Raw genomic sequence first — 14,521 nt, 5'->3', positions numbered from 1 at the left:
CAGTTGCAACCTGCATACAACGAGGCAGGTGATATTGCTGAATACCTCACTACCTTTGAGAGGCTGCGTGTGATTCATAAGATTCCTGATGACAAGAAGATGCACTTTAGTTGCCAAGTTAACTGGTAAAGCTCTGGATATTTTCAATAAAATGCTAATTGAGAATGCTTTAGATTATTGTAAATTCAAAGAAATGGTTTTGAAACAATTTCTGATTATCCCTCAAAAATACAGAGTGAAATTTTGGAATCTTAAAAGGGGTGCTGGTATGAGTAACGTGGAATATATAAACAAAATGACAGATTTGATGGGAAAGGGGCAAAGGTGTTACAGGCTTTGAAGGAATGTTTCACGTTGTAGTTTAGGAGCATTTCTTAAACATTATTGTTAGAAGGCTTTCCCTTAACCCTCTCCCCTAGTTCTTCTCATGCAGACAGAGAGCAGAAGACCAGAAGCCTGAAGTGCAGACAATGCGATGTTTATTGGGGTTAGCTCCAAGCAAAGATATTCAGAGCTCTACACACCGGCAGAGTCTGTTTCCCAGTGTTCCATTCCCAGCTCTGATGCTGCAGAGAACTTAACCTGTGTGCCCCTTCCCAGCTCTCACACTGCAGAGCCTTGCCCTGCCTCCACATTCCCCATTCCCTATTCGCCATTCCCACCTCCTCCTTCTTAGCAGGCCAATATACCTGCAATGCACACCTACAGTTGACGCCCCTCACAATTTATGGCCATGTTCCATTTTGGAGGGTCATGCATCTAGGGTCTTGGTCCCACCTCTTTAGTATCCCATGGGAGGGGTGAGGAGTGAGGTTGTACTATGGTCAAGGACAGGCATTTCTTTGGACTTTTAGTGTTTAAACCTTCCTCCCAATCCCCACTTGCCCCTCCAAACTGTTTGTTTGACCTTGCCTTGAGGTAGGGGTTGAGGCAATCTTAAGGTGTTCTCCTATATTACACTCCCACAATGCCCTGTAACAGTTTAGCTCTATCCCTTATAATTTCTTATTGTACTAAAAGCCCATCTGGTTGTGGGAAATGCAACAGACGGGTCTCTTTGTTCATTGTTCCTCACACGTATTAGTATAAGTTATAAGAGTATCAAAAAGTCAAACCCAAAATTCTATCTCAGGCTAACAAACAAGCCTATATGCTAACAACGATAGTTACTGATGAGAACTGATGGGAAGGTCATGCCTGACTAATCTAATCGCCTTCTATGATGAGATTACTGGTTCTGTGGATTAAGGGAAAGCAGTGGATGTATTGTATCTTGACTTTAGCAAAGCTTTTGACACGGTCTCCCACAGTATTCTTGTCAGCAAGTTAAGGAAGTATGGGCTGGATGAATGCACTATAAAGTGGGTAGAAAGTTGGCTAGATTGTCGGGCTCAACGGGTAGTGATCAATGGCTCCATGTCTAGTTGGCAGCCGGTATCAAGTGGAGTGCCCCAGGGGTCGGTCCTGGGGCCGGTTTTGTTCAATATCTTCATAAATGATCTGGAGGATGGTGTGGATTCCACTCTCAGCAAATTTGCAGATGATACTAAACTGGGAGGAGTGGTAGATACGCTGGAGGGCAGGGATAGGATACAGAGGGACCTAGACAAATTGGAGGATTGGGCCAAAAGAAATCTGATGAGGTTCAATAAGGATAAGTGCAGGGTCCTGCACTTAGGACGGAAGAACCCAATGCACAGCTACAGACTAGGGACCGAATGGCTAGGCAGCAGTTCTGTGGAAAAGGACCTAGGGGTGACAGTGGACGAGAAGCTGGATATGAGTCAGTAGTGTGCCCTTGTTGCCAAGAAGGCCAATGGCATTTTGGGATGTATAAGTAGGGGCATAGCGAGCAGATCGAGGGACGTGATCATTCCCCTCTATTCGACATTGGTGAGGCCTCATCTGGAGTACTGTGTCCAGTTTTGGGCCCCACACTACAAGAAGGATGTGGATAAATTGGAGAGAGTCCCGCGAAGGGCAGCAAAAATGATTAGGGGTCTGGAACACATGGCTTATGAGGAGAGGCTGAGAGAACTGGGATTGTTTAGTCTGCAGAAGAGAAGAATGAGGGGGGATTTGATAGCTGCTTTCAACTACCTGAGAGGTGGTTCCAGAGAGGATGGTTCTAGACTATTCTCAGTGGTGGAAGAGGACAGGACAAGGAGTAATGGTCTCAAGTTGCAGTGTGGGAGGTTTAGGTTGGATATTAGGAAAAACTTTTTCACTAGGAGGGTGGTGAAACACTGGAATGCGTTGCCTAGGGAGGTGGTGGAATCTCCTTCCTTAGAAGTTTTTAAGGTCAGGCTTGACAAAGCCCTGGCTGGGATGATTTAATTGGGTATGGGTCCTGCTTTGAGCAGGGGGTTGGACTAGATGACCTCCTGAGGTCCCTTCCAACCCTGATATTCTATGATTCTATGATTCTATTATTCTAATTTCTGATTTCTGATCCCTTAGTGACAGCCCCATGTGCCTGCAGAAAGTGTTTGTGTTTCCCCTAACTCATCTGTCTCCAGCTCTTTCTGTCTAATATCTACCCAGTCACCCTGGGCATTTACAGGGTATCAGAGTATATGGAGAGCTCGGTATTAGCCCTAGTTTTTTTCTAAATATACACAGATACACAGAGCAGCCAATCTCCCTTTGGGTAGGTCCCTTAATTACTGTTTACTCCTAAAGCTGCATAAAGAGCACAGAAGAGCAGACATGGAAAGAGAGACATTGGCTATAGTGTCTAGGCTTCCAGACTGTTTATATTCAGATGCTGCTTCTCCTCTAGAGGCTGAGCGAACCGCACTGGGATTGCACAGAGCTATATTATAAACAGTGCACACCCCTGTGTCCGCTCCTGGAGTGGGATGTTCCTACAGATGCTGGGGTGAGAGAGGTGCGGGACACGGCTACCTGAGGGGGATTCCCAGGGAAGACACTTCCGTCTCAGGATTCACAGGTACCATCTCCTCCTGAGGAGCTCACCTGATCAACAAACCCTGTGCAAGGTGGGCATCATGGGATAGAGAGTAAGTCTTGGGTCCTTTCTGCTCCGCACAACCATGACCCATCCCAGGGCCCTTCCCACACGTGATGAGTTTTCTACAGTATTATGGGGCAAAACGTCCCTCTTAGCTGTGCCGCTGCCTGCCCCGGCTGATAGAACTCCAGCCCCTAGGTGGCTGCACTTCAGAGGCACAGTGGATCCTCCTCTTACATCTCAGGGCTCTGGCTGTTAACGGGGGAGGGAGGGGTGTTACCTGACTTTTATCTGCTGGCAAACAGGAGAGTTTTGCCATTTATCAACATTGAATTTCATCTGCTATTTTGTTGCCCAGTCACCCAGTTTTGAGAGATCCTTTTGTAGCTCTTTGCAGTCTGCTTGGGACTTAACTATATTGAGTAGTTTTGTATCCAGGTGAAGGAGGAGTGATTTCATGACCCTTGGGGTAATTTTTGGTCTATGGTTGACTAAAATATACCATGTGGTCTGTTTGTTTGGGGGACCATTTCCTGACCCTGTGTGTGCTGAGCCTAGCGGTCTGCTAGGCAAGGCTGAGAGCTGTGAGCTTCATAATGAGACTTTAATGCCTAAGCCCTTTAGCACCCATGAACCCTTAATCAGGGGGCGGGGCTACTCAGGAAGACCAGGGCTTTAAAAAGTGCACTCCTAAGCGACCAGAGAACCTATCGAACAGGAGCGGCTAACAGGAGTTTTGCAAGGTGTTTTATAGGGGGAGTGTGTGGGTGGGGGGTAGATAAACTGAATATTCCTTAAACTTAAAGGTAAAAACAACCCCTGATAAAAACAAAACAACAAGAAAGGAACAAGCTTCAGGAATACAAAGAGAATGCAGGCAGAAGTCCAGCAACATAGTGGGGGTTACCCAGTTTATTGCACCCGATGCAGCATGTCCAATTACCTGCCCTATGGGCAGGAGGCCTATATGTGCATTTGGTGCAAGGAGCTCCTGGCCCTCAGAGACTGTGTACGGGCTTTGGAGATCAGAGTGGCTGAACTAGATTGTCTAGCTGGCTAGATTGTCGGGCTCAACGGGTAGTGATCAATGGCTCCATGTCTAGTTGGCAGCCGGTATCAAGTGGAGTGCCCCAAGGGTCGGTCCTGGGGCCGCTTTTGTTCAATATCTTCATAAATGATCTGGAGGATGGTGTGGATTGCACTTTCAGCAAATTTGCGGATGATACTAAACTGGGAGGAGTGGTAGATACACCGGAGGGCAGGGATAGGATACAGAAGGACCTAGACAAATTGGAGGATTGGGCCAAAAGAAATCTGATGAGGTTCAATAAGGATAAGTGCAGGGTCCTGCACTTAGGATGGAAGAGTCCAATGCACCGCTACAGACTAGGGACCGAATGGCTAGGCAGCAGTTCTGCGGAAAAGGACCTAGGGGTGACAGTGGACGAGAAGCTGGATATGAGTCAGCAGTATGCCCTTGTTGCCAAGAAGGCCAATGGCATTTTGGGATGTATAAGTAGGGGCATAGCGAGCAGATCGAGGGACGTGATCGTTCCCCTCTATTCGACATTGGTGAGGCCTCATCTGGAGTACTGTGTCCAGTTTTGGGCCCCACACTACAAGAAGGATGTGGATAAATTGGAGAGAGTCCAGCGAAGGGCAACAAAAATTATTAGGGGTCTAGAACACATGACTTATGAGGAGAGGCTGAGGGAGCTGGGATTGTTTAGCCTGCAGAAGAGAAGAATGAGGGGGGATTTGATAGCTGCTTTCAACTACCTGAAAGGGGGTTCCAAAGAGGATGGCTCTAGACTGTTCTCAATGGTAGCAAATGACAGAACGAGGAGTAATGGTTTCAAGTTGCAGTGGGGGAGGTTTAGATTGGATATTAGGAAAAACTTTTTCACTAAGAGGGTGGTGAAACACTGGAATGCGTTGCCTAGGGAGGTGGTGGAATCTCCTTCCTTAGAGGTTTTTAAGGTCAGGCTTGACAAAGCCCTGGCTGGGATGATTTAACTGGGAATTGGTCCTGCTTCGAGCAGGGGGTTGGACTAGATGACCTTCAGGGGTCCCTTCCAACCCTGATATTCTATGATTCTATGAACTGAAGGAGCCAAGGGAGATGGAGAGGTACACAGATGAGATTTTACGAGACACAGTAGAACTATCCCACCCCCAATCTGAAAGCCTCTGTGCTGCTGAAGAGGATGAAAGTCTCAGGGAACAAGAACATCCAACTGGAGCAGAGGAAAATGATCCCATACTTGGGACCCTCCTTGCAGATGATGTTGTGGTATCTTCTCACACTGAGGAGACCTGTGGGAGGGAACTTCGGTTATCAGGAAGAGACAGGTAACAGTTCAGGGGGATTTGATCATTAGAAACATAGATAGTTGGGTTTGTGAATAATGGGAGAAACAAATTGTGACTTGCCTGCATGGTGCAAAGGTTGTGGATCTATCAAGACATCTGGATAGACTTATGTGCAGTGCTGGGGAGGAGCCAGTGGTCATGGTACATGTAGGTACCAGTGACATAGGGAAGGATAGGAGAGAAGTCCTGGAAGCCAAATTTAGGCTGCTAGGTAAGAGATTGAAATCAAGGACCTCCCTGGTTGCATTCTCTGAGATGCTTCCAGTTCCACATGCAGCTAGACAGGCAGAACTGCAGAGTCTCAATGCATAGATCAGACAATGGTGTAGGAAGGAGGGGTTTAGATTTATTAGGATCTGGGGAGTCTTTTGGGAAAGGAGGAGCCTATACAGGAAGGATGGACTCCACTTAAACCAAAATGGAACCAGTTTGCTGGCACTTAAAATTAAAAAGGTATGGAACAGTTTTTAAACTAAGGGCTGGGGGAAAGTTGAGAGGTGCAGAGGAGCACTTGGTTTGGACAGAGACATCCCTTAGGGAAGGATGTATTAATGGAAACTCTTTATATCCTAGTGAGGAGGAGAGGATGGAAAATGATAAAATACAGGCAGGATCTGATGAGAAACTGCCAAATGAAAAAAAAAGTCCCATTCAATTACATCATGTAATGGCAGACAGCTAAAAGGTGATAAGTTTTTTAAGTGCTTATATACCAATACTAGAAGTCTAAATAATAAGATGGGTGAACTAGAGTGCCTCGTATTAAATGAGGAAATTGATATAATAGTCATTATAGAAACTTGGTGGAATGAAGATAATCAATGGGATAATCAATGATGCATCCGATGAAGTGAGCTGTAGCTCACGAAAGCTTACGCTCAAATAAATTGGTTAGTCTCTAAGGTGCCACAAGTCCTCCTGTTCTTCTTTCAATGAGACACAGTAATACCACAGTACAAGATGTATTGGAAGGACAAAGCAGGTCGTGCTGGTAGGGGAGTGGCACTGTATGTATCAAATGAAGTAAAAATCTTAAATGAACCAAACTGTACCATAGAATCCCTATAGATAGTAATTCCATGCTCAAATATTAAGAATGTAGCAGTAGGGATCCACTACTGAGCATCTGACCAGGATGGTGATAGGGACTGTAAAATGCTCAGGGAGATTAGAGAGGCTATAAAAATAAAAAACTCAATAATAATGGAGGATTTCCACTATCCCCATATTGACTGTGTACATACATAAGGACAGGATGCAGAGATAAAAGTTTCTTGACACATTAAATGACGGCTTCTTGGAGCAGCTGGTCCTGGAACCCACCAGAGGAGGGGCAATTCTTGATTTAGTCTTAAGTGCAGCACAGGATCTGGTCCAAGAGGTGTCTAGAGCTGAACCACTTGGTAATAGTGACCATCATATAATTTGAGTTCACATCCCTGTGGCAGGGAAAACACCACAGCAGCCCAACACTGTAATATTTAATTTCAGAAAGGAGAAATACACGAAAATGAGGAGGTTAGTGAAACAGACATTAAAAGGTGCCACGCCAAAAGTAAAATCCCTGGTAGCTGTATGGTAATTTTTTAAAGACACCATAATAGAGACTCACCTTAAATATATACCCCAAATTAAAATACACACTAAAAGAACAAAAAAAAATCAATTGTGACTAAACAACAAAGTAAAAGATGCAGTGAGAGGAACAAAGACATCCTTTAAAAAGTAGAAGTTAAATGCTAGTGAGAAAATAGAAAGGAGCATAAACTCTGGCAAATGAAATGTAAAAATATAGTTAGAAAGGCCAAAAAGAATTTGAAGAACAGCTAGCCAAAGACTCAAAAAGTAATAGTAATTTTTTTTAAGTACATCAGAAGCAGGAAGCCGGCTAAACAACCAGTAGGCCCCCGGACAATTGAGATGCTAAAGGAGCCCTCAAGGACGAAAAGGCCATTGTGGAGAAATTAAATGAATTCTTTGCATCAGTCTTCATGGCTGAGGATAACATGAGCCATTCTTTTTAGGTGACAAATCTGAGGAACTGTCCGAGATTGAGCTGTCATTAGAGGAGGTATTGGAACCAACTGATAAAGTAAACAGCAGTAAGTCACCAGGACCAGATGGGATTCACCCAAGAGTTCTGAAGGAACTCAGATGTGAAACTGCAGGACAACTAACTGTAGTCTGTAACCTGTCATTAAAATCAGCTTCTGTACCAAATGACTCGAGGATAGCTAATGAGACACCAGTTTCTTAAAAGGGCTCCTGAGGTGATCCCGACAATTACAGGCTGGTAAGCCTGACTTCAATACTGGGCAAACTGGCTGAAACTATAGTAAAGAAGAAAATTATCAGATACACAGATGAACATAAGTTTGGGGGGGGTGAGTCAACATGGTTTTTGTAAAGGGAAATGATGCCTCACTAATCTACCAGAATTCTTTGGGGGGGTCAACAAGCATGTGGACAAGAGGGATCCATTGGATATAGTGTTCTTAGATTTTCAGAAAGCCTTTGACAAGGTCCCTCACTAAAGGCTCTTAAGGAAAGGAAGCTGTCATGGGATAAAAGGGAAGAACCTCTCATGGCTTGGTAACTGGTTAAAAGATAGGAAACAAAGAGTAGGAATAAAGGGTCAGTTTTCAGAATGGAGAGAGGTAAATAGTGGTATCCCCAAGGGATCTGTACTGTGCGCAGTCCTATTTAACATATGCATAGATTATTTGGAAAAAGGGGTAAACAGTGAGGTGGCAAAATTTGCAGTTGATACAAAACTACTCAATATAGTTAACTCCCAAGCAGACTGTGAAGAGCTACAAAAAGATCTCTCAAAACTGGGTGGCTGGGCAACAAAATAGCAGATTAAATTCAATGTTGATAAATACAAAGTAATGTACATTGGAAAACATAACCCCAACTATGCATATGCAATGATGGGGTCTTGTGACCTGGTGTATCAATATATCTTTTTTGAGACTGGGTGACCACATCTGCACACAATATTCAAGATGTCAGTGTACCATGGAGGTATATAGGGGCAATATTGTATTTCCTGTCTTATTATCTATCCTTATTATCTATCCATTTCTTAATGATTTGCACCATTCTGTTATCTTTGACTGCTGCTGTTCATTGAGTGGATGTTTAAGGAGAACTATCCACAATGACTCCAAGTTCTCTTCCTTGAGTGGTAACAGCTAATTTAGACCCCATCCTTTTATGTATATATATATAGTTGGAATTATGTTTTCCAATGTGCATTACTTTGCATTTATCCACATAAAATTTAATCTGCCATTTTCTTGCCAAATCACCCAGTTTTGATGTTTCCCCATGGCACTTTTCTTGGCAAAACTTTGTTTTATTCCACTCTCAGATTTGGAGCTACTGGGTGAATGGGAACTCCCTACAGCATGGACTCTCTTGCCCGGGATTCATTTCATTAAGGAAAAATGATGGATAACCAGTATCCACTCTTGTGTTTCCTGCTGATGCCTATTAAGTTTTCCCACTCCACGACTGTTAGAGGGCTTTCCCTTCAACCTCTCCCACGGTTATTGTCAAACAGACAAGAAGCAGAAGACCAGAAGTCCGAAGTGCAAGCAATTTCATATTTATTGGGATTAGTTCCAAGCAGACATATCCATAGATCTACACACTGGCAGAGTCTGTTTCCCAGGGTTCCAATCTCAGCTCTTACACTGCAAAGCATCTACCCCGTGTCCCACTTCCCAGCCATCACAGAGTGTTTACCCCGTGTCCCCCTTCCTAGCTCTGATGCCACAGAGCCTTGCCTTTGTCCCCATTCCCTAGTCCCCATTCCCATTTTCCCCATTCCCACTTTCTCATCTCCTTCTTCTTAGCAGGTTCACATATACCTTCAATTCATGTGAGCAGTGAGGTTGTGCAGTGGTCAGAGACAGGCATTTCTTTGGTCTCTTAGTGTTTTATACCTTCTGCCCAAACCACCTTTGCCCCTCACGACTGGTTGCTTGGCTTTGCTTTGAGATAGGGGTTGAGACAATCTTATCAATTAGCGCTTTAACCACTCTTATCTGTTCCCATTGTACTAACAAATCCATCTGACTAGGCAAAAGCAACATACACAGTCTTTGTCCCTTGTTTACACATATTAGTATAAGATATAAGAGTATCAAAAAGTCAAACCTAAAATTCTACCCCAGGCTAACGAACAGCCCTGTATACTGACAAAGACGTGTAGGAATTATTGATGCATGGAGCACCATCAAATGTGGAATTGGCATTAGTAGGGTCAGTTGTTCATAATTCATTTCTCTCAATAATGAATATGTCATGTATCAGTGTGTGAAGAGCGACCGATCTGCTTCCCCCATGAGAACAGCCCCCAGTAGTGCATGTAGTGTCTCATATTCACATTGTCTCTCCACTAGGCATTTGTACTGAGACCATCACCCTAGACCCTGGGCACATACAGGAAGTCGGGGAACATATGGTACAGGCAGGAGACACCGTTCTGCTTCAGAGTTGGACACCTTCTCCCCTACAACATGTCAGATTCCAACACAACCGACTTCACCAGCCCCTCCACCTTCATCCTGCTGGGCATTCCTAGCTTGGAGGCAGCCCATGTCTGGATCTCCATCCCCTTCTGTGCCATGTACACCATCGCCGTCTTGGGGAACGTCACCATCCTGTTTATTGTGAAGAGGGAGACGAGCCTCCATAGGCCCATGTACTATTTCCTCTGCATGCTGGCTGTCTCTGACCTGGTCCTGTCTACTTACACCCTGCCCAAAACACTGAGCATCTTCTGGTTCAATTCCAGGGAGATCGATTTCAGAGCCTGCCTCACCCAGATGTACTTCATTCACTGCTTCTCAGGGATGGAGTCTGGGATCCTTGTGGCCTTGGCTTTGGATCGCTACGTGGCCATCTGCCATCCCCTGAGACATTCCACTAACCTGGCAAGCCCTGTGGTGGCCAAGATCGGTCTGGCCATGGTGCTGCGTGGTGGCATGCTCATACTGCCCTATCCCTTCCTGGCAACTCAGTAGCCATATTGCAGAACCAACATCATCCCCCACGCGTACTGCGAGCACATAGCCATCGTGAAACTAGCCTGTGGCGACATCCGCATCATTAGTTACTACAGCCTCTCTATGGGATTCGCTGTGATGGGTCTGGATGTATTTTCTACCGCTGTGTCGTACACTCAGATTCTCAGGGCCATATTCAGTCTTCGCAGAAAGGACACCCAGCTCCAGACTTTTGGGACCTGTGTCTCCCACCTCTGTGCCATTTTAACCTTTTACATTCCACATCTCTTCTCCTCCCTCAAGTCCCGGTTTGGCGAGAATGTGCCCCTGCATTTCCATGTTCTCATTGCCAATGTCTACTTCCTGTTACCCCCCTTGCTAAACCCCATCATCTATGGGGTGAGGACCGAGCAGATCCGGGACAGGCTGTTCAGTCTCTTTACTCATAAAGGGTCTAAAGTTTTCTCCTGGTGCTCTGGCTCTCAGACCGAGCTCCGTGCAGAGCTGGCTGGTGGGATGGTGCTGGGCCCTCCTCCCCGAATCACATAGTGGACAGTCAATGAGTGATTAAACCCTTTCTGACCTTACTGTGCTATGTGAGCCTGACAAACTGGGGAACTGGTCTATGTACAACTCAAAAACTCAGAGGGTTGCCACCTTTCTAATTGCTGATAACTGGACCCCTGAGGCCCTGCCCTCTGCCCCGCCTCTTCCGCACATCTCTTCCCCTGTTCCTGCATCCTTTCATCCCCCCATCACTCTCTGGATCATCTCAACCACCCTCTCTCCCCAGCTGGGCTCCCTCTGCTCTGGGGCTGGGATGGGAGCTGCTGCAGCCTGAAAAGGAGCCTGCATTTAGTACAGTGAGGACACAATGCTGTGACTGACAGACCAATCAGGAGCAAAGAGAGAAGCCAGGAAACCGTATAAAAGAAGCTGAAGCTTGGAAGCAGGGTTGTGTGTCAGATGGGCAAGATTGTGCATCATAGAGCTTGTGGGCTCTAAGGAACAGCTACAGAGTCCTGAGGGAAGAGATTATTGTGTGATCATTCCTCAGCTTTAAGTTCCATATGGCTAGGTCCTGTAGCAGGCAGGGTCCATCCCTGCAATCATAGAATCATAGAATATCAGGGTTGGAAGGGACCTCAGGAGGTCATCTAGTCCAACTCCCTGCTCAAAGCAGGACCAATCCCCAACTAAATCATCCCAGCCAGGGCTTTGTCAAGCCTGACCTTAAAAATTTCTAAGGAAGGAGATTCCACCACCTCCCTAGGTAACGCATTCCAGTGTTTCACCACCCTCCTAGTGAAAAAGTTTTTCCTAATATCCAACCTAGACCTCCCCCACTGCAACTTTGACCATTACTCCTTGTTCGGTCATCTGCCACCACTGAGAATAGCCTGTCCCCATCCTCTTTGGAACCCCCCTTCAGGTAGTTGAAAGCAGCTATCTAATCCCTCCTCATGCTTCTCTTCTGCAAATGAAACAAGCCCAGTTCCCTCAGCCTCTCCTCGTAAGTCATGTACCCCAGCCCCCTGATCATTTTCATTGCCCTCTGCGACACTCTTTCCAATTTGTCCACATCCCTTCTGTAGTGGGGGGGAGGGGGGCAAAACTGGGTGCAGTACTCCAGGTGTGACCTCACCAGTGCTGAATAGAGGGGAATAATCACATCCCTCGATCTGCTGGCAATGTTCCCACTAATGCAGCCCAATATGCTGTTAGCCTTCTTGGCAACAAGGGCACACTGCTGACTCATATCCAGCTTCTCAGCCACTGTAATCCCCAGGTCCTTTTCTGCAGAACTGCTGCTTATCCAGTTGGTCTTCCAGGGAGTGTAGGGGGAGCAGGCAGTGGGCTCCATTTTGGGAGAGGAGCAAGATTGCTGGTGTGGAGCTGGGGCTTTGATTGAGCAGGGAGCTTCAGAGGCTGTTGGTGGCTTCACTGGAGCCAGGGCAGACTATTGCTGTTCCTAGGGCTTACTGAGGTAGATGTGCAGCAAAGGAATTGTGAGTAACCCCCACTCTTGTTTGGGAATTTATTTGCAAGTGTAACCCCGCTCCTGTTCACTGGCCCAGTATATGTACACTTCTAAAGTTTGCAAACAATACCAAGCTGGGACGAGTTGCAGGTGCTTGGGAGGATAGGATTAAAATTCAAAATGATCTGGACAAACTGGAGAAATGGTTTTAAGTAAATAGGATGAAATTCAATAAGGACAAATGCAAAAAACTCTACGTAGGAAAGAACACTCAGTTGCACACATACAAAATGGGAAATGACTGCCTAGGAAGGAGTACTGCAGAAAGGGATCTGGGGGTCATAGTGGATCACAAGCTAAATATGAGTCAACAGTGTAATGCTGTTGCAAAAAAAAGAAAACATAATTCTGGGATATATTAGCAGGAGTATTATAAGCAAGATACAATAAGTAATTCTTCTGCTCTACTCCACGACAATTAGGCCTCAGCTGGAGTATTGTGTCCAGTTCTGGGCACTGCATTTCAGGAAAGATGTGGACAAATTGGAGAAGGTCCAGAGAAGAGCACAAAAATTAATTAAACATCTAGAGAACAAGACCAGTAAGGGAAGCTTGAAAAAAATGGGTTTGTTTAGTTTGGAGAAGAGAAGACTGAGAGGGGGACATGATAACAGTTTTCAAGTACATAAAAGGTTGTTGCAAGGAGGAGGGAGAAAAAAATGTGCTTAACCTCTGAGGATAGGACAAGAAGCAGTGGACTTAAAATACAGCAAGGGCAATTTAGGTTGAACATAGGGGAAACTTAAGAACATAAGAATGGCCCTATTGGGTCAGACCAAAGGTCCATCCAGCTCAGTATCCTGTCTACCAACAGTGGCCAATGCCAGGTGCCCCAGAGGGAGTGAACCTAACAGGTAATGATCAAGTGATCTTTCTCCTGCCATCCACCTCCACCCTCTGACAAACAGAGGCTAGGGACACCCTTCCTTACACATCCTGGCTAATAGCCATTAATGGACTTCCTCATGTTCAGAGTGGTTAAGCACTGGAATAAATTGCCTAGGAGGTTGTGGAATCTCCATCCTTGCAGATGTTTAAGAGAAGGTTGAACAAAATCTTGTCAGGGATGGTCTAGATAATACTTAGTCCTGCCCTGAGAGCAGGGGACCGGCATAGATGACCTCTCAAGGTCCTTTCCAGTTCTAGGATTCTATGAGGTTGTCAGGGTTCCTTCCCCACTCTGAACTCTAGGGTACAGATGTGGGCACCCACATAAAAGACCCCCTAAACTTATTCTTACCAGCTCAGGTTAAAAACTTCCTCAAGGTGCAAACTTTGCCTTGGCCTTCAACAGTATGCTGCCACCACCAAGCCTTTTAAACAAAGAACAGGGAAAGAGCCCACTTGGAGACATCTCCCTCCAAAATATCCCCCAAGCCCTACACCCCCTTTCCTGGGGAAGGCTTGATAATAATCCTCACCAATTTGTGCAGGTGAACACAGACCCAAACCCTTGGATCTTAAGAACAATGGAAAAATCAGTCAGGTTCTTAAAAGAAGGATTTTATTTTTTTAAAAAAAGAAAGGTAAAAATCATCTCTGTAAAATCAGGATGGAAAATACTTTCTAGAGTATTCAGATTCAAAGCACAGAGGATCCCCCTCTGGGCAAAACCTTAAAGTTACAGAAAACAGGAATAAACCTCCTTCTTAACACAGGGAAAATTCACATAAACTGATCCACCTTTCCTAGCTTACCTATACTGGTTGCAATATTGGAGACTTGGACTGAGATGGGTTGGAGAAGATGGATTTCTGTCTGGCCTCTCTCAGTTCCAAGAGAGAACAACCACATAAACAAAGAGCACAAACAAAAGCCTTTCCCTCCCCTGAAAGATTTGAAAGTATCTTGTTCCCTTATTGGTCCTTTGGGTCAGGTGCCAGCCAGCTGAGCTTCTTAACCCTTTACAGGTAACAGGATGTTGCCTCTGGCCAGGAGGGATTTTATAGCACTGAACAGAAAGGTGGTTACCCTTCCCTTTATATTTATGACAGAGGTTGTTTCGGATAGGGAAAACCTGCCTTGTTACTTTTTACACAACTTTGGGAAACTGGGCCTGAGGGTCCTTTGTGTGCTCTGTGTTGTGAGTCAGTGTGTGTTCACCTCAGACCAGAC

The 14,521-nt window shown here is 45.4% G+C and overlaps 1 pseudogene; it reads left to right on the top strand.

Annotated features, from left to right (window-relative positions):
• The first annotated feature begins 9,876 nt into the window (after positions 1–9,876).
• LOC144259091 (olfactory receptor 52M1-like) lies at positions 9,877–10,914 on the top strand (annotated as a pseudogene).
• The last annotated feature ends 3,607 nt before the right edge of the window (positions 10,915–14,521 follow it).

The sequence above is a fragment of the Eretmochelys imbricata genome, chromosome 1 (assembly GCF_965152235.1).
Source record: "Eretmochelys imbricata isolate rEreImb1 chromosome 1, rEreImb1.hap1, whole genome shotgun sequence".
In the NCBI taxonomy this organism is placed as follows: Eukaryota; Metazoa; Chordata; order Testudines; family Cheloniidae; genus Eretmochelys; species Eretmochelys imbricata.
The sequence above is the reverse complement of the archived record's forward strand: the minus strand, read 5'-3'. Positions and strand labels throughout refer to the sequence as shown.